Source organism: Bos mutus, chromosome 7, assembly GCF_027580195.1.
Source record: "Bos mutus isolate GX-2022 chromosome 7, NWIPB_WYAK_1.1, whole genome shotgun sequence".
NCBI lineage: Eukaryota > Metazoa > Chordata > Mammalia > Artiodactyla > Bovidae > Bos > Bos mutus.
The window spans coordinates 80208494-80226488 of record NC_091623.1 but is presented as its reverse complement, the minus strand read 5'-3'; the positions used below and the strand labels follow the sequence as shown (position 1 = coordinate 80226488).

Here is a 17995-nt window from a genome sequence, read left to right as displayed (position 1 = left end):
TAGGGAACTTCCTTGGGCCTGGCTACCCAGTGATCAAAGTCATCTGGCCTTGAAGGCACCAAAGAACAGATTGGGCCATCAGACCAAGTTCTACCAACTACAGACACATTTTCTGACCATTTCTGGGCTAGGGTTCCTGTCCCTTACCTGGGCTTTCAACCTCTGCCCTTTGCTCCGTGGGTCCTTTGGGGAGCCATGATGGACCCAGCTCTTCCAAAGTCCAAGACAGGCTTCTAAGGGTTGCTTTTTCCTAATTTGCTTTAAGTTGCGATAGATACGAGAACCCACATCCTTGACACCAGACCCTCACACTGGTCCTCAGCATCCAGGCAGGAAGGCACCTAGGAAACTTCGTTGGGCCTGGCTACCCAGTGATCTGGGTCTCCTGTCTTGATGCAGTCGTTAACACACTGACCACCTGATTTTCTCACATTCTCTACCAATCTCTCCCTCCTGATCATCTCTTCTACCAGCCTAGCTGGATTCCTCTCAGGACAGGCATGTTGACACCATTCCTTTAGCCTTCCCCTCAGGGCCTCGGCCTTGAACCCTATGCTGCTGCTGCTAAGTCGCTTCAGTCGTGTCCGACTCTGTGCGACCCCATAGACCGCAGCCCACCAGGCCCCGCCGTCCCTGGGATTCTCCAGGCAAGAACACTGGAGTGGGTTGCCATTTCCTCCTCCAATGCATGAAAGTGAAAAGTGAAAGTGAAGTCGCTCAGTCGTGTCCGACTCTTAGCGACCCCATGGACTGCAGCCTACCAGGCTCCTCCGTCCATGGGATTTTCCAGGCAAGAGTACTGGAGTGGGGTGCCATTGCCTTCTCCCTGAACCCTGTTCTCATACACAATTACTAGTGGACCTCTCTACTCAAGTCTTGCCCCTGATCCCGAGGGCAGGAGGAAGGCCCCCGGCCCTCCAACAATTCCGCCCACTGGTGGCCCCACCCCCTTCCGCAGCGCGCCCCGCCCTCACCCGATCCTTCCCAGCTTCCGCCCACCCACGTGGTCCCCTCTACGCTGGACTTCTCCCAGGATTTGCGGCTCAGTCTGTGACACTGACACTTACTGACGCTGCAGACTCAGCTGTGGCAGCCGGACAGGGCGGTCACTGGCTGAGGAGCGTGGGCCCCGCCTTTCCGCGTCGCTCTTCTGTCTGCGGCTGCGCGGTGACCATAGCGGTATCAACTGCTCGTGCGCAGAGTGCAGAATCGCAGTTGGCTCCATAGCTCAGGGGTTAGAGCACTGGTCTTGTAAACCAGGGGTCGCGAGTTCAAATCTCGCTGGGGCCTAATTACCCTTTTTTCCCCCACCCCCCTATTTCTGGAGAGGAGAAGATGCGCTTGCCAACACGACTTTCCGCCATACTGAAAGGGTAGACTTAAATTAAGCAGGTCTGAGTGTTTTTGCCCCTCAAGTGGCCGTCACTTATCGCTCCCTCCACCCCTCCTCTAACATTATCTCTTTAAGAACCAGACCCACTGCTCCCTTGGACTTGCGGTCACAGATTCCGCTGGCTCCGCGCGCCTTCTCCCCAGCGACCCCTCCCTCGCTTCTTTCTGCGCGTCTTCTTGGCAAATTCATAGCGAGTCTTTTTGTTCCCCTCCCGTCACTGACTCGGGCCAGGGGCTTTGCCGTGTTCTCTAATTCGTTCTTCTCCCTTGCGCGGGGAGCACCTGTGAACGCTCCACACCCACCTCCGTACTCTGGGAATCTATTATTTTAGTTGAGAGTGGGGCTGTGTTTAAGATCCCGGGAAGTCTGCCTTTGGTCCCCGAAATCTGGCTTCTTCAATGAGGTGGCCTTCCAGTAGGGTAGTCACTTTGGGATTGAAGAATCCAGGAGTTCGGGCCGCACAAATGCCCCATCGTGCCAGTGTGGGGCAGGTCCATTCGGCTCTTGACGCAAAGCGTGATTCTTTGGGTGAGATCTGCCTTGTGTGACGGAGAGAAGCGAGTCCCTCCTCTGCCACTCACCCCACCTATCTCATTCACCCCTCCTGGGCGTCTGCCCAGGTTCCCGAGAGCAGTATTCTCTCCTCTGGTGATACGGCCCGGGCTCTATTTTCCAAAGCTGATCCAAGCTAGACCTCACGTGGACTGGCGACTCACTCGGGGCTTTTCTGAGGGTCCTCACCCGCCGGATGGCGCGGCGGGATTAATCACGTCTCTGCCTCTGCCAAGACCCCCACCCCCTGCCATGGGTCATGCCTGCGAAGGCCATGGCGGGCGGGCACCCAAGACCTCCAGCGGGCCTGGTTCTGCCCATTGGGCAGGGCCCCCATTGTTCACTTAGGATTTAGGCTTATTTGTGCACTTGATTTCCATTCACGGCATTAATAAATCAATCAGACAGGTCATCATGAATTACTGCTTTTGGTTCGTTAAAAGGAAAACCAAAAGTTTTTTTTTTTTTTTTTTTTTAAAGATTGGAAGTGAATGTGACAAAGTTGTAGTCTTTAGGTCCAGGTATCACGAATGTGGATTCTTTCTTTCTTTCTTTTTGTTGCATTTTTCTTTATATAATTCCATAGAGAAGACAGGCGAATGCTTACAACACCGAGGCAGTAGTGGCCAAGGGGCCAAGGACGCACCGCGGCGGTAAGCAGAGGTGAGCCCACCTACCTCCATTGCTGAATGCGCAATGGAGAAGGGGAAGACACAGCGCGTGGAGATGAGGTGCGTGAGCATCGTAGTCTCCAAGGAAGAGGCCGAGAGGAGGAGCACTTGAGTGGAGAGGCCACGGCAGAGCGCTGAGCTAAGATCTAAGAGAATGGCAATAGGAAAAAAGAGCACTCTCTGCCCCACCCTCCCACCCCCATCCCGGAGTGGGTTTTCCAGCATTCATCTCCCACGCTGTTTTGTAACAGCCATCTGTGTAGGGGAATTTCTCTGCTAGTGGCACAAAAATACACTTTGGGGTCAACTCTAAGTGGATTTTCGTGAATTTTTCTAGCAAGGAATCAGAATAACCGCTTTTCACAACTGGGTTACCCAGTGGAATTGGAACAGGAAAGCACCCGCAGAGTCTGGGCCTTCGGTTCACCCGACCTAAGACTGTTCTGGGACGATTCCGGCCGAAGGCAGCAAGGGCGGATAGCCGGGACACGCGGCCTGGGCGCCGCGCCTATGTGTGCGCGAGGGCACGGAGGCGAACTTTGCCGGGTGTGCACCAACCGCCGCTGCCGGTCACCCTTGAAGGAGCGGGGTTCCTGGTCATCTCATGTATGCTTTTCATTTCTCACTTTCCTACATTTTCGGAATACTTTGCAAATAAGTAGTTGTTTTAGAAAACATTTTCATAAAATGATAGAGAAAAGCCCCCGCCCCCTTACCAGGCGCTCGATAGGAAGCGATTATCCAGATTTCCTTTCGTCTGCGGCAGGTACTGACCCAGTCTACCTCTCCTCGTCCCAGACTCTCTTCAGGGACCCTCAGGCTCTCCCGGCTTCTGTGCCCTGCCTCCAGTTCTCCAGACTTGCGCCTTATTTGGGCTCCACTGGGAAAAGAGTCCCCACAGTGGAAGGGTGCCCCTGCCTGCTGCCCGAGAAATCTTAGCAACGAGGCGCTCGTTGGCATTCCAGGAGATCTCAGAGGGGCCGAGAGATACTGAGAATTGATGCTGAGTGAACTATCTACCGGAGAAAGCAATGGCACCCCACTCCAGCACTCTTGCCTGGAAAATCCCATGGACGGAGGAGCCTGGTAGGCTGCAGTCCATGGGGTCGCGAAGAGTCGGACACAACTGAGCGACTTCACTTTCACTTTTCACTTTCATGCATTGGAGAAGGAAATGGCAACCCACTCCAGTATTCTTGCCTGGAGAATCCCAGGGATGGTGGAGCCTGGTGGGCTGCAGTCTATGGGGTCGCACAGAGTTGGACACGACTGAAGCGACTTAGCAGCAGCAGCAGCAGAACTAACAGCTGAGACGGCGGACGTGGAGGCGGACGTGGATATCGTCGAACTGGGATAGGTCGGGCGTGAGAAAGTCCGAGATGCACAGAACATTTTCAACGTGCCAGAAAGAAAAATTGGTTTCTCAGTGGGTAAAAGAGTCCACATAGCGTCATACCAGGGACTGACCCAATCATTCCCGAGTGGGGGGCAGGCTATTTTGTCTACAGGTTACAGTTTTTGCCTCTCACGCGAGAGGTCCCAGGTTCAGACTCCGGACGAGCCCTTTTCTTTTTTTCCTTTGTCCCTTTCTTTCTAAAAATCTCTCATGTGGACAGTTTTGGTCCTGGACGGGTAATGGGCATTACCAAACGTTCGGGGATGGGAAAGAAGTTCGGGTAGAAGAGTGGGTGAGGCGCTTCAGAGCCCATGGTTCCCGGTGAGAGACTGGGAGCAGAGCCTCCTGCGGGTGTTTCCACTGATTGGGTCGTGGGACCATCCTTTCCCACCACAGAACTGTATATTCACTGATCCCACCAGTTTTCCTAAAAATCAATAGTGTCACAAAGATGACCAAGCTCAGGCGTTTCTGTATTGTAGTAGATATTATCTTCATCTAACAGGTGAAAGGTCTCCAGTTTGAAGCTGAGGGGAAACAAAGTTGGTAGCATCTTGAGGGTTTTTGTTTTTTTCCACTATTGGAAATTTATTACTTTGAGGTAAATTTAGTCCTAGTCCAGGACGTCCCAGTCCAAGACATCCAGTCATCACCTTCACCTGGTTACAGAGGTGTACACTTTTCCAGGGAAGAGAAATTTAACATTTACACCTCTGGATTCTCATACTCAAGAGGCATTAACCCATGAAAGTAGTATTAACCCACCCCACTTTCACTTTGGGACTTTGCACTCACTAAGTTGGGTGATTTTGCTTGTTTTCAGTCGCTCAGTCGTGTCCAACTCTGTGTCGCCATGGACTGCAGCATACCAGGCTTCCCTGTCCTTCACCATCTCCTGGAGCTTGCTCAGACTCATGTCCATTGAGTCGGTGGTGCCATCCAACCATCTCATCCTTTGTCGTCCCCTTCTCTTCCTGCCTTCAGTCTTTCCCAGCATCAAGGTCTTTCCCAATGAGTCAACTCTTCACACCAGAAGTATTGGAGCTTCAACTTGAGCATCTATTTTTCAAATGAACATTCAGGGTTGATTTCCTTTAGGATTGATGGTTTGTTCTCCTTGCAGCCCAAGGGACTCTCAAGAGTCTTTTCCAACACCACAGTTCAAAAGCATCAATTCTTCTGCATTCAGCCTTCTCTATGGTCCAACTCTCACATCCATACATGACTACTGGAAAAATCATAGCTTTGACTAGACGGACCTTTGTCAGCAAAGTAATATCTCTGCTTTTTAATATGCTGTCTAGGTTTGTCATAGCCTTTCTTCCAAGAAGCAAGCATCTTTTGATTTCGTGGCTACGGTCACCTTCTGCAGTGATTTTGGAGCCTAAGAAAATAAAGTCTGTCACTGTTTCCACTTTTCCCCTTTCTATTTGCCATAAAGTGATGGGACTGGATGCCATGATCTTCCTTTTTTGAATGTTGAGCTTTAAGCCAGCTTTTACACTCTCCTCTTTCACTTTAATCAAGAGGCCCTTTAGTTCTTCGATTTCTGCCCTTAGGGTGGTGTCATCTGAGTATCTGAGGGTAGTGATATTTCTCCCAGCAATCTTGATTCCAGCTTGTACTTCATCCATTCCAGCATTTTGCATGATGTACTCTGCATATAAGTTAAATAAGCAGGATGACAATATACAGGCTTGTCTACTCCTTTCCCAATTTTGAACCAGTCTGTTGTTCCAACTGTTGCTTCTTGACCTGCATACAGGTTTCCCAGGAGGTAGGTAAGGAGGTCTGGTATTACCATCTCTTTAAGAATTTTTTACAATTTGTTGTGATCCACACAGTCAAAGGCTTTAACATAGTCAATGAAGCAGAAGTTGATGTTTTTCTGGAATTCTCTTGCTTTTTCTATGATCCAAGGGGTATTTCGCTGAAAGCTGGCAAACACAGTCTCATGTTCAGAATAAAGGTAAGGTTGCGATTGAGAGACCAATATGCATAATCTTTTTGTGTGGAGGATTGAAGGGGCGAGGGGGCGGGAGAAAAAAAGTTGTCAACAAGCTGGCAGCGGTGGGATTCGAACCCACGCCCCCGGAGAGACTGGAGCCTTAATCCAGCGCCTTAGACCGCTCGGCCACGCTACCATGCCGGGAAGTGAATTTTTTTGGTGTTGTTTTTCAATTTAGATAACGTCCCCAGGCTCCTGAGGGAAATCTTGTGTTCCGGTGCCTCTACAGGTCAGAGCAGAACCAACCACACCCCAACTAGCAGAATTCGATTGTCCAGAGTCTCAGGAGCGGAATCTGCACCCTGCGCTCCTCTGACAAAGGATGAGTCGTGAAGTCCAGACCACCGCACACAATGGTTTGGGGAAGAACATTCCAGTCACTCCGACATTTCACTTTTGGGAAGTGGGCGTGGACGCAGGGGAAGACTTCTACACTATCACTTGTTTTATTTTTATATTTTAACTGTGATCTTCTGTTGGTTTTATAAATTAAAACAAAAACAAAAACAAAAACAAAAAAACAGAAAGGAACCCTAAACTACTTCTCCCGGTTCTTTTTTGTTTACCCCATAACATTTTTTGGTAATAACATGGACACATTCAGAAGTGGCTCATTAACGATCGCGTGGCCACCATCTCAGAAGCCGCCATCCTTGCAGTTTTGTTGCCTGATGTTTCCACCCTTGAAACAAATGTTCCAGGTGGAGGTATAGGGCCTTAACAAAACAAGCTTGATTGAACACTATATGGAGACCTCCCCGCCTCCCCGCCCCTCACCAATCATAAAAACCAATTTCTTAAAAAATAGCAAATCCTAGAAAAATGTATAGAAAAAAATCCCCTCGCAAGCCCCAAACTCAGAGACAACCATCAATACTTGGTGAACTAATCTCCAGTTTGCTTTTCTGTTGATTTTTACCTGCACCAGTGGAGAAGAAGGTGACAGAGGATGAGATGGTTGGATGGCGTCACGGACTTAACTGACATGCGCTTAAGCAAACTCCAGGAGATAGTGTAGGACAGGGAAGCCTGGCATGCTGCAGTCCATGGGGCCGCCAAGAGTCCCACAGGACCTAGAGACTGAACAACAGTGAGGCTATGTCTTTACTTGTGATCATGCTACAGATACAGATTTGAATTAAGCTTTTTTTAAAAAAATTATCTATCTCCATGCCAGTGCATAACTTATGACAAGCTTAATTAGAGGAGGAGACAGAGGGAAACTTCAGATACTGAGGTAGATTTCTGGGCAGGTTTAAAATCTTTAAGGGTTGACAGACATGAGTGTTCACGAAGTCTCTTTTAGATGTAGGGCTTTCCTTCCACTTGACAACTTTGACTTAACAGTTCTTACATTATGAAGTTGAAATAGTCTTTTACCTGTAAAGCAAATGAAAAATAGAGAGCGAGAGAAATAAACAATTTCTCTAGAGTATAAAGATGTTAGAAATAGTTTGGTTTCCTTTCACAAACATCTTAATGTATAAAATTTGAAACTTCATTAAGGAAGTCTTAATTTTGACTTTTAAAAATTGTCAAGACAAAGAATTTTCTTGATTTACAGATCACAGTAGCTTTCTAAATGTTTAAGATACAAGTACAAGCAAAATCTCAGATGCTCTTGGAAGTACATTTTTGGATACAGCACACATGATACATATGTCTTTGGGGGCTTGATTATCCTTTTGAGATATTGAAGAATACTCAGTTTATCTTACATTACAAATTTAGCCTTTGATAACCACAACTTGGATAGAGCACAAAGTGGAATCTTCAAAGGTTTCTCAATATACCCTCAGTCTGGGGAATTCCCTGGTGGCCTAGCGGAATTGCACTCATCTCACACACTAGCAAAATAATGCTCAAAATTCTCCAAGTCAGTCTTCAGCAGTACATGAACCATGAACTTCCAGATGTTCAAGCTGGATTTAGAAAAGGCACAGGAACCAGAGATCAAATTGCCAACATCTGTTGGACCTATGAAAAAGCAAGAGAATTCCAGAAAAACATCTATTTTATTGACTATGCCAAAGCCTTTGACTGTGTGGACCACAACAAACTGTTGAAAATTCTTAAAGAGATGGGAATACCAGACCACCTGACCTGCCTCCTGAGAAATCTGTATGCAGATCAAGAAGCAATAGTTAGAACTGGACATGGAACAACAGACTGGTTCCAAATCGGGAAAGGAGTATAAGGCTATATATTGTCACTCTGCTTATTTAACTTCTATGCAGAGTACATCATGAGAAATGCTGGGCTGGATGAAGCACAAGCTGTAATCAAGATTGCTGGGAGAAATATCAATAGCCTCAGATATACAGATGACTCCACCCTTATGGCAGAAAGTGAAGAAGAACTAAAGAGCCTCTTAATGAAAGTGAAAGAGAAGAGTGAAAAAACTGGCTTAAAACTCAACATTCAGAAAACTAAAATGATGGCGTCTGGTCCCATCACTTCATGGCAAATAGATGGGGAAACAATGGAAACAGTGATAGACTTTATTTTGGGGGCTCCAAAATCACTGCAGGTGGTGACTGCAGCCATGAAATTAAAAGATGCTTGATCCTTGGAAGAAAAGTTATGACCAACCTAGACAGCATATTAAAAAGAAGAGACATTACTTTGCCAACAAAGGTCCATCTAGTCAAAGCTATGGTTTTTCCAGTGGTCATGTATGAATGTGAGAGTTGGATAATAAAGAAAGCTGAGCACCAATGAATTGATGCTTTTGAACTGTGGTGTTGGAGAAGACTCTTGAGAGTCCCTTGGACTGCAAGGAGATCCAACCAGTCCATCCTAAAGGAAATTAGTCCTGAATATTCATTGGAAGCTGAAGCTGAAACTCCAATACTTTGGCCACCTGATGGGAAGTGCTGAATCATTGGAAAAGACCCTGATGCTGGGAAAGACAGAGGGCAAGAGGAGAAGGAGACAAGAGAGGATGAGATGGTTGGATGGCACCATGAGTTTGAGTAAGCTCCGGGAGCTGGTGATGGACAGGGAGGCCTGGCATGCTGCGGTCCATGGGGTCGCAGAGTCGGATACGACTGAGCGACTAAACTGAACTGAACTGAACTAGCAGAAAGGACTCTTTGGAATTGCTACCAAAGGCACAGTTTCAATTCTTGGCACCATGAGACCAAGGGGAAACTTACTATTGAAGCATTGGCAAGTAACTATTTGGAATGAACCCTAGAGACAATGGAATGCTGGGTCTTTTCCGACTAGTTTCCTCTTATAGCATCGTTGAACTACTATCATATAGATAACCTAATCATTGTTTTTCAGTCAAATGATTGACAATCATGAGTGGAAAAAAGCTCTTCGATAAAAGCCAACTGATGAAACTAGGTCTTCTCATAATGCATCTGAAACCCACCATCCAGAGTTGCTTCTCTTGCTCAGGATGTTCTCAGAAACATCTTATTGGCTTCTTCAAGGGCTGCTGAAATTCTGTAATCTGCACCACTTGATTGCTCCTCTTCCAGATAGTCCTAGTCATCAAATTCCCAGCCTTCCTTGTGTCCGCCTACCCCCACCCTCCTTCTCGAAGCCAGGGCTGGCAATCTGGCTTGGCTGCTCCCCAGACTTGGACCAGTTAGCAAAACCCTGGTCCCTCTCTTGCTCTGCCGTTGGCTGTGTCTCCTCCTGCTCGACTGGGCCTCCTGGTCGGCTGTGGCAGGTCTCCTTTGTGGGTGGTTCGGGGATGCTCCTGGCTCCAGCTGCCTACCTGCATCTGCGGAAGGTCAGTCTTGCCATGTATCAGATCCGTCTGCATGTCAATACTCTCTTCATAGAGCTGAGACTGATCGTACATTTCCAATATTGTGCAAGTGGCTCAACCTCCCAAAAGGCGATTATACTAAGAAGGGAGCTATGCTTTGAGACAAGTTTTTTTTAAACTCAGATTTTTGTCATTTAAAAAAATGACAGATTTTGTGTCATTAAATATTCCAAAATCTCATTTGTCTTTTTTTCCCTGATTATGAATATTCAACTTTAATTTAGAATCTAGAATCTAGATGGCACAGTCCCACATTTCCCAGAGTGCAAAACTTCACTTGAAAGCTCAATTTCTAGAAGAAAAAAGTAGCCAGATTTCTGCCCCTGGCCCCTGACTTTGAATGGGAGATTGAAAGACAGGATGGTTACCAATGCCAGAGTAGACTACACTGAGATAACTGCGGCATTGTGTGGCCGTGTCCTTGGTGCTTATGTTAAACCTTAATGTAAAGATGATGGTGTGATTTTTAGAACTGTATAGCTGTCTGTTTTTCAGCCAACATGTGTGTATTTCAGGCCTCACGGGCTTGCAGAGATGGCCTCGGCTAAGTATTTTGTTTTAATATTAATAACACGAACTTCCTCTCAATCATTTTAATAACAGGGCCTTCCTCTGCTCTACAGTGAGGACCTCAGTGTGGATTAGAAAATGTGTCTGTAAAACTACACGGAATCATTAATTGACCACAGCCCCTGACAGCAGCAGAGCTTTTGCTGTCTACATATTGCTTCCCTGATAGCTCAGATGGTAAAGCATCTGCCAGCAATACAGGAGACGTGGGTTTGATCCCTGGGTCGGGAAGATCCCCTAGAGAAGGGAATGGCAACCCACTCCAGTATTCTTGCCTGGAGAGTTCTATGGACAGAGGAGCCTGGTGGGCTACAGAGCTGGACAGGACTAAGCAACTGAACAGACTGACTGACCGTCTGAAAAACGGCCCTCACCAGAACTTGACTTGGTTGGCACTCTGATCTCAGACTTCCAGCTTCCAGAACTGTGAGAAATAATTTTTTTCTGTTTATAAGTCACCCAGTCTGTGGTATTGTATCACAGCAGCCTGAACAGACTAAGACAGGCTTACAGCTACAAACAACAACATGAATGATTTCATTGACATTAATATCGAGCACAATAAATTGGATGTAAAACAGTTTGTACGGGCTTCCCAGGTGGCTCAGAGGTAAAGAATCCACTTGACAAGCAAGAGACCCAGGTTTGAACCCTGGGTTGGGAAGATCCTCTGGAGAAGGAAATGGCAACCCACTCTAGTATTTTTAAAAAAATTTTTATTTATTTGGCTGTGCCAGGCCTTTGTTGTAGCATGTGGGATCTAGTCCCCTGTCCAGGGATCAAACTCAGGCTCCCTGCATTGGGAGCTCGGTGTTCTACCCAATGGACCACCAGGGAAGTCCCCACTCCGGTATTCTTGGCTGGGAAATCCCACGGACAGAGGAGCCTGGTGGGCTGCAGTCCACCGGGTTGCAAAGAGTCAGACTTAGCAACTAAACAAAAACAACAACACATGACTTTGTGACTAAATAGCAACAAAAAACCAGTTTGAATTCTGTTGATTTCATACATATGACACTCAAGAATGAGGAAAACTAATCAGTGGTGAGGTTAGAAATTTTGTTACTGTGGGGAAGGAAGTACTGATACTGACAAGTGACATGAGGAAAGTGTTTTGGGTGCTGAAAATGTTCTGTATTAATCTGGGTGACACACACAGACACAGACATGTATTCACTTAGTTGTGCACTTACGAGTTTTGCACATATAAGAATACATAACAAAGATATCTTTGCACAAAAATTATAAAGAATATGAGTTGATGAGAAAACCACTGCAGTAGTTTTTTATTACTGCATAACAAATTTCCACAAATTTAGTGGCTTAAAACAACACAAATTTATTACCATATAGTTTTGGTGAGTCAGGAGCCTGGCGACAGGTTAGTAAGGTCCTCTCCTCATGGCTTACCAGGTAAAATCAAGGTGTTGGCTGTTGCTGCTACATGGCAGCAGGCTCAGGTTCTATCCCATCCTCACTAACTGTTGGCAGAGTTCAGTTCCTTGCTGTTGTAGGACTGAAATCCCCATTTCCCTGTTAGCTGTTGGCTGGGGGCTCTTCTAAGAGCCCCTCTGCTGGTTCACTGGCCCTCTCACAGTAGGGCAGTTTACTCCTCCTTTGAGGTCACTGTAAGGCCTCTCTAAGACTTTATCTTCTTCTAAAGGTCCTTGGACTGCAAGGAGATCCAACTAGTCCATTCTAAAGGAGATCAGTCCTGGGTGTTCTTTGGAAGGACTGATGCTAAAGCTGAAACTCCAATACTTTGGCCACCTCATTCGAAGAGTTGACTCATTGGAAAAGACCCTGACACTGGGAGGGATTGGGGGCAGGAGGAGAAGGGGACGACAAAGGATGAGATGGCTGGATGGCATCACTGACTCAATGGACATGAGTTTGGGTGAACTTAGGGAGTTGGTGATGGACAGGGAGGCCTGGCATGCTGCAACTCGTGGGGTCGCAGAGTCAGACATGACTGAGCGACTGAACTGAACTGAACTGAAAAGGTTCCCACCGATTAAGTCAGTCCCAGCCAGATGATTCCCCTTTCGATTAGCTCATAGCCAACTGACCAGTAACCTTAATTTCCTCTGCAAAATCATTGTTTCTATAAAACATAACATGATCCTGGGAGTGACATCCGGTCATAGCCACTCATGGGAAAAGGATTATACTAGGCATGGGCACCATTGTGGGAACCTGTATCTATAGATACATCACATTTTCTTTGCCTTTAGGAAGTGCTGCCAGCATCCTCCCCGCTGTTCAACTCACAAGCCCACAGGGTAGCTCCATCCAACACTATTGCCGCCATCATCTCTCTTCAGGATTGTTGATATACCCTTCATCAGGAACCCCCACAACACCTTCTTCCAGAACATCAGAAAGTTGTCCATTTCTTCTCTGCTTACTCTATTAACCAAGCTCAAAGGGATGTGTGGACAAAGCCCAGAATTTTCAGTAAGAAATAAAACACAATTGACACTGGCGATGGTGTTAAGCAACAAGAGGGGAAACCAGAAAGTAATAGGTGAGCAGGTACCCGGCATGACAAACTCTATCACCTGGATAGAATCCTTTCAAACCGTGTGGGTAATGTCTTGTCTCATTGAAGAAATCATTTAGATGAATCTTTTAGCTAAAATAATAATTTTAGCTAAATAACGGTCATCTAGATAAGAGCATTCTTAGTTTTTCTAATAATGATATTCACGATTTAACAGAAGGAAACTCTTCTGTCAAAGCTTGAGGACTCAATTCTGCCTGTTCTGGTTCTATTCCCAACAGGCAGAGGGAACCCCTTGCTGTTGGCGCCCTCTACTGCCAATAAACGGTAGTTGCAATCTTGGAAGAGAATTCTTTGGAGGTGAGGGGGCGGTTCTGTGAACCTGGATGGGAAAAAAGAACAGAATTCATATTTTTCCTAATCACTAAGTGAAATAGGGTCTTTATTTCCATTCTTAATGCAGGAAACAGACCCCAGTAGGATTAACAGGACCTGTGACTTCACTGCCAATAGAAATTGCAGATGTTTTCACATCTCATCACAGTTGTTGTAAATACTTTTTATCCTTTATGCTCCTTAGTATTTAAAAAAATTATGATAATTATTAGATATGCTTCTGGATCTTGTTATTAAGTGTGTTAATAAAGCAGTATATTTATTTCTATACTGAAAATTGATTTAATGGTAACTGGTGGCTCAGATGGTAAAGCATCTACCTGCAATGCAGAAGACCTTGGTTCTATCTCTGAGTTGGGAAGATCCCCTGGAGAAGGAAATGGCAACCCACTCCAGTACTCTTGCCTAGAAAATTCCATGGATGGAGGAGCCTGGTGGACTACAGCCCATGGAGTCGCAAAGAGTTGGACAAGATTGAACGACTTCACTTTCTTTCTTTCTTTTCAGTAGAATTGGGTTCTTTAAGATGCAATGTATTTTGTACACATAAAACATGATTCTGAGAGAAGGTCCATAATGTTCACCAGACTTACCAAGGGGTTCATGATCCCAAAAATGTTGAGACTCTTGGAAATAGTGCAAGAGAGGTGGAACACAGCCCCCTTTAATAAAAGAGCAGTGACTTTCCAAGAACCAGGAGGGCCCAGAACCCAGGGTGGTTAGGGAGAGTTTCACACTTGTAAAGTAGCAAAGAGGTGCTGGTGGTCTCCACTAGCACACTGCTGGGGAGAAGTTGGTGGAAACTGGCATGCCATCTGGGACTGGTCAGGGCTAGAGTTAAGTCTACTTCTGCAAGAAATGTCCCTCGTCAAGAGTATGGGCTGGTCAGAATTTGCTTGTTGAAGGAATGAAGGATTATCGCAACCCACACTTTTACTTTTTATTCATTCATATACTCAGTTCATTCATACATTTCTGTGACCTGCTCCTGTTCTAGGCCCTGCTCTAGATCTTAAGCATAAAGGGATGTGTGCCTTAGAGAACTCATGGACTTGTGGGGAAGATAGGGTTTCATACTCAGAGACAAGTGAATGTGCCCTAAATGGAGGGGGGCGGGGGAGAGGCAGAAAGCTGCAAAGGGAGAAGTACAAGTTTTCAGGCACATGGGAGAGTCAGAGTGCAGCAGGGGCAGCATTCATGGTTCTGGTGTACGCAGGTGCATTCTTATATCAGACCTCACCTGTGGCCCCAGGTGGAGTGGGGTGGGACAGGGTGGGCGGGGAGGGGGGTGGGCAGTGAGTATTGCTGGAGGTGCATGCTCGGAGAATAATGGGTCACAGGTTCAAAGACAGGGTCTACTACATAATTTGCAGGGCACAGAGCAAAAAAAAAAAAAAAAAGAAAGAAAAAATGTAGGGACTCTTGTTCAAACAAGCAAGAAAGTTAAAGATAGTAAAGCTAAAACCGTAAATGCAAGGCTTTCCCACTCTTCTGTGGTCTTGCTCATGACTTGTCATGGTGGATTTTGTTTTTTTGTTTGTTTTTTCTTTTGCTAGTCAATGTCATTCTAAGTAAAGAAAAATTAAAAACCTAAATTATTAGCATGGGCTTTCTATTCACCTTTTTATTATGCAATGCTGGTTTTAAATGCAGATAAAAGAACATTTCACTCAAATACAGAATTGCCATTTGGTAAAAGATCCTCATTTGGTAGCTCATAAACGCACAGGTACTTCATTCTTATTGTAACAGTGGAAGCGCTACACAAAACTAGCTCAACTACTTTTATTTCACTTCTTGAAATGGCATTCTACCTTCTGCTTACTGACAAGAAAAGATTGAAGGAGTAGTTGGTCTCCCTATCTTTCCCTTTCCTTGTCTCTCCTTACTCAGTCCTAAGCTAACAGCTTACCTTGAATTCGACTTTGAGTTTTACTGAATTCCCACGCGTTATGGAGAAGGAAATGGCACCCCACTCCAGTATTCTTGCCTGGAAAATCCTGTGGATGGAGGAGCCTGGTGGGCTGCTGTCCATGGGATCACACAGAGTCGGACACGACCGAAGCGACTTAACATTAGCATGCCTTGTGGGCCCAAGAGATGTTGCTGATTGTGTACAAATGGGGTGGCAAGGAACACAGGACACATAATGCACAACAGTGCATAGATCTCTGTTCATAGATGTGCTTCATTGTCCTGCTGCTGCTGCTGCTGCTGCTAAGTCGCTTCAGTCATGTCCGACTCTACGCGACCCCATAGATGGCAGCCCACCTTCAAAGACCAAATCATAAAGAATTTCAACACAGCAGGGCCTTAAACCAAGCCGCCCTCTTATCTGCTGTGGCCTTGAAGAGTCTTGTGAATAATGCTGAGTCATCTCTGGCACTGGGGAAGAGGAAGAGAGCTAGCCTGTACGATATGGCCTTTGTGTCTGGCTTCTTTCACTTTTTTCTTTTTATGGCTGAATAATATCACACTGTATAGCTATGAGTGCGTGCTAAGTCACTTTAGTCATGCAATCCTACGGACTGTAGCCCACCAGGCTCCTCTGCCCATGGGATTCTCCAGGCAAGAATACTGGAGTGGGTTGCCATGCCCTCTTCCAGGCCCAGGGATCAAACACATCTTTTTAAGTTTCCTGCACTGGCAGGCAGGTTCTTTATCTAGCGTCACCTGAGAAGCTCTTTATAGCTGTACTACATTTTATTTACCCATTTGATGGACATTTGGGTTGTTTCCACTTGTTGGCTATTAGGAATAATACTAGTATGAATATTACATGTGTAAGTTTTTGCATGAACACATGCTTTTCAGTCTTTTTGATATGTACCTAGGAGTGAATTGCTGAGTTGTATAGTAACTCTGCGGAGAAGGCAATGGTAACTCTGCGTTTGACTTTTTGATAGCAGAGTTAAAACTTAACACACGACAATTCCAGTGCTACCATTTATATGAAATCTCCAGAAAAGGAAAATCCATAGAGACAGAAGGCAGACCAATGGTTGTCTGTGCCTAAAGGAGAGAGCGAAGACTGACTGCAAACGGGGATGTAGGAAATTTTTATCATAATGGAACACTTAAAATTGAATTGTGGTGATAGTTGCAGAAATCTGTAAAAAAGATTGAGTAAAGAATCACAAAACTGTATACTTACAGTGAATGAACTTTGTTGCACATTAATCATACCTCAAGAAAGCTGTTACGAAATGCTAAAACAAAAAACCAAAGCCACAACAGTGTGCAGGCATTTTTCAGGGAATGGCACGGGTGACAAGTGTAGTGTGCAAAATTACTTAAATGACCCAGAGACAACTGTTCATGTAACACTTCAATGTAGCTTAGCAAGTGTGTATCTTGCACCTTGAAAGTTGAAATTTATTGATGGTATTGCTTGCGATGAAGCTAGAGTAGTTATATAAGTAACAAAGATATGAGTACATTTAAAGAAATGTCAATTAAATGAAGTGAGCAGCCATTGTAAGATTGCAGAAGTTGAATGAGAGTGATGGAAGTCATCCAACATAAAATTACCAAAACAGAGAACTTACCATGAGATAGTTTAAAAAATGAAAACTGAATGTCACAGAAATAAAAAAATCCAGTTTATGGTGAAAACAAGCACACACCCCATGGTGTGTCTGCACGAGGTGCCAGTTTATATTGATGTTTTGTGCATGATGTGAAAGCTATTTACTGGTGCTTGAACAAATAGGAGATTTTCACCTTTTATATGCTATAACTGTCTTTTTGTTTTGGTTGCGTGGGGCTTTGTCGCTTCACTGGGCTTTCTCTGGTTGCAGTGAGCAGGGGCTGCTCTCTAGGTACAGTTCCCTTTCTTGTTGTGACCATGGTCTCCGGAGTAGGGGTTCAGTAGCTGTGTACATGGGCTTAATTGCCCATGTGGAATCTCACCAGAGAAAGGATCAAACCTGTGTCCCCTGCATTGGTAGGTGAATTTTAAACCACTGGAACTCCAGGGAAGTCCCTATAACTGTCTTTTTAAATTAAAATTCAAAGGATTCTGTTTATAAGCACTTAGGACTGCAGAGAAGTTGTAGTGTTAAGAGTGTGTGTGACTTCTGGACTACTCCCACCTGGGGTGGTGTCAGGCCTCCCCTCTGCATCCTCACCATCAGGGTGGATCCTGGGCAAGTTAGCCATCATCTGGAGGTCCCAGATTTCTCATCTGCAGAACAGATGATAGTAGTGTTCTTATAGGGTGATGAGGAGGGTTAAACGAATTAACAAGTGCAAAGCACAAGTTGAGAAATGCTTACTGGATCAGCAGGTGTGCCAGGGTAGGCTTTGTTTTAGGTTCAGGGGATACAGCAGGAAGGCAAGGAGACAGAGGAGTACCCTGCTCTCCAGCACTACAATCAGAGGGGTTGGGGGAGGGATGGTTGCACAATAGGAAGACACAATATACAGACCAGCAAGAATGGAGGATGGCTGGGAGGAGAACATCTGAGGTAGGACCAGAGGAAGCCCTGGGAGGGATTAGAACAATGAAAGACAAAAGCAGGGCCTGGGCTTCCCTGGTGGCTCAGACAAGGTAAAGAATCTGCCTGCAGTGCAGTAGACCTGGTTTTGATCCCTGAGTCAGGAAGATTCCCCTAGAGAAGGGAATGGCTACCCACTCCAGTATTCCTGCCTGGAGAATCCCATGGACAGAGGAGCCTGGCAGGCTACAGTCCATGGGATCACAAACAGTGGAGGGGA

The 17995-nt window shown here is 45.8% G+C and overlaps 2 non-coding genes and 1 pseudogene across 2 annotated transcripts; 1 reads left to right on the top strand and 2 right to left on the bottom strand.

The window, feature by feature from the left end:
- Positions 1-1217: 1217 nt before the first annotated feature.
- TRNAT-UGU (transfer RNA threonine (anticodon UGU)) lies at positions 1218-1290 on the top strand. Its single transcript has one exon. It is a non-coding gene; the product is annotated as a tRNA-Thr (tRNA).
- A 4784-nt stretch (positions 1291-6074) lies between these two features.
- On the bottom strand, positions 6075-6156 carry TRNAL-AAG (transfer RNA leucine (anticodon AAG)). The gene has a single exon. It is a non-coding gene; the product is annotated as a tRNA-Leu (tRNA).
- Positions 6157-9297: 3141 nt separating this feature from the next.
- Positions 9298-12688, bottom strand: LOC102287781 (EP300-interacting inhibitor of differentiation 1-like; annotated as a pseudogene).
- Between the last annotated feature and the right edge of the window lie 5307 nt (positions 12689-17995).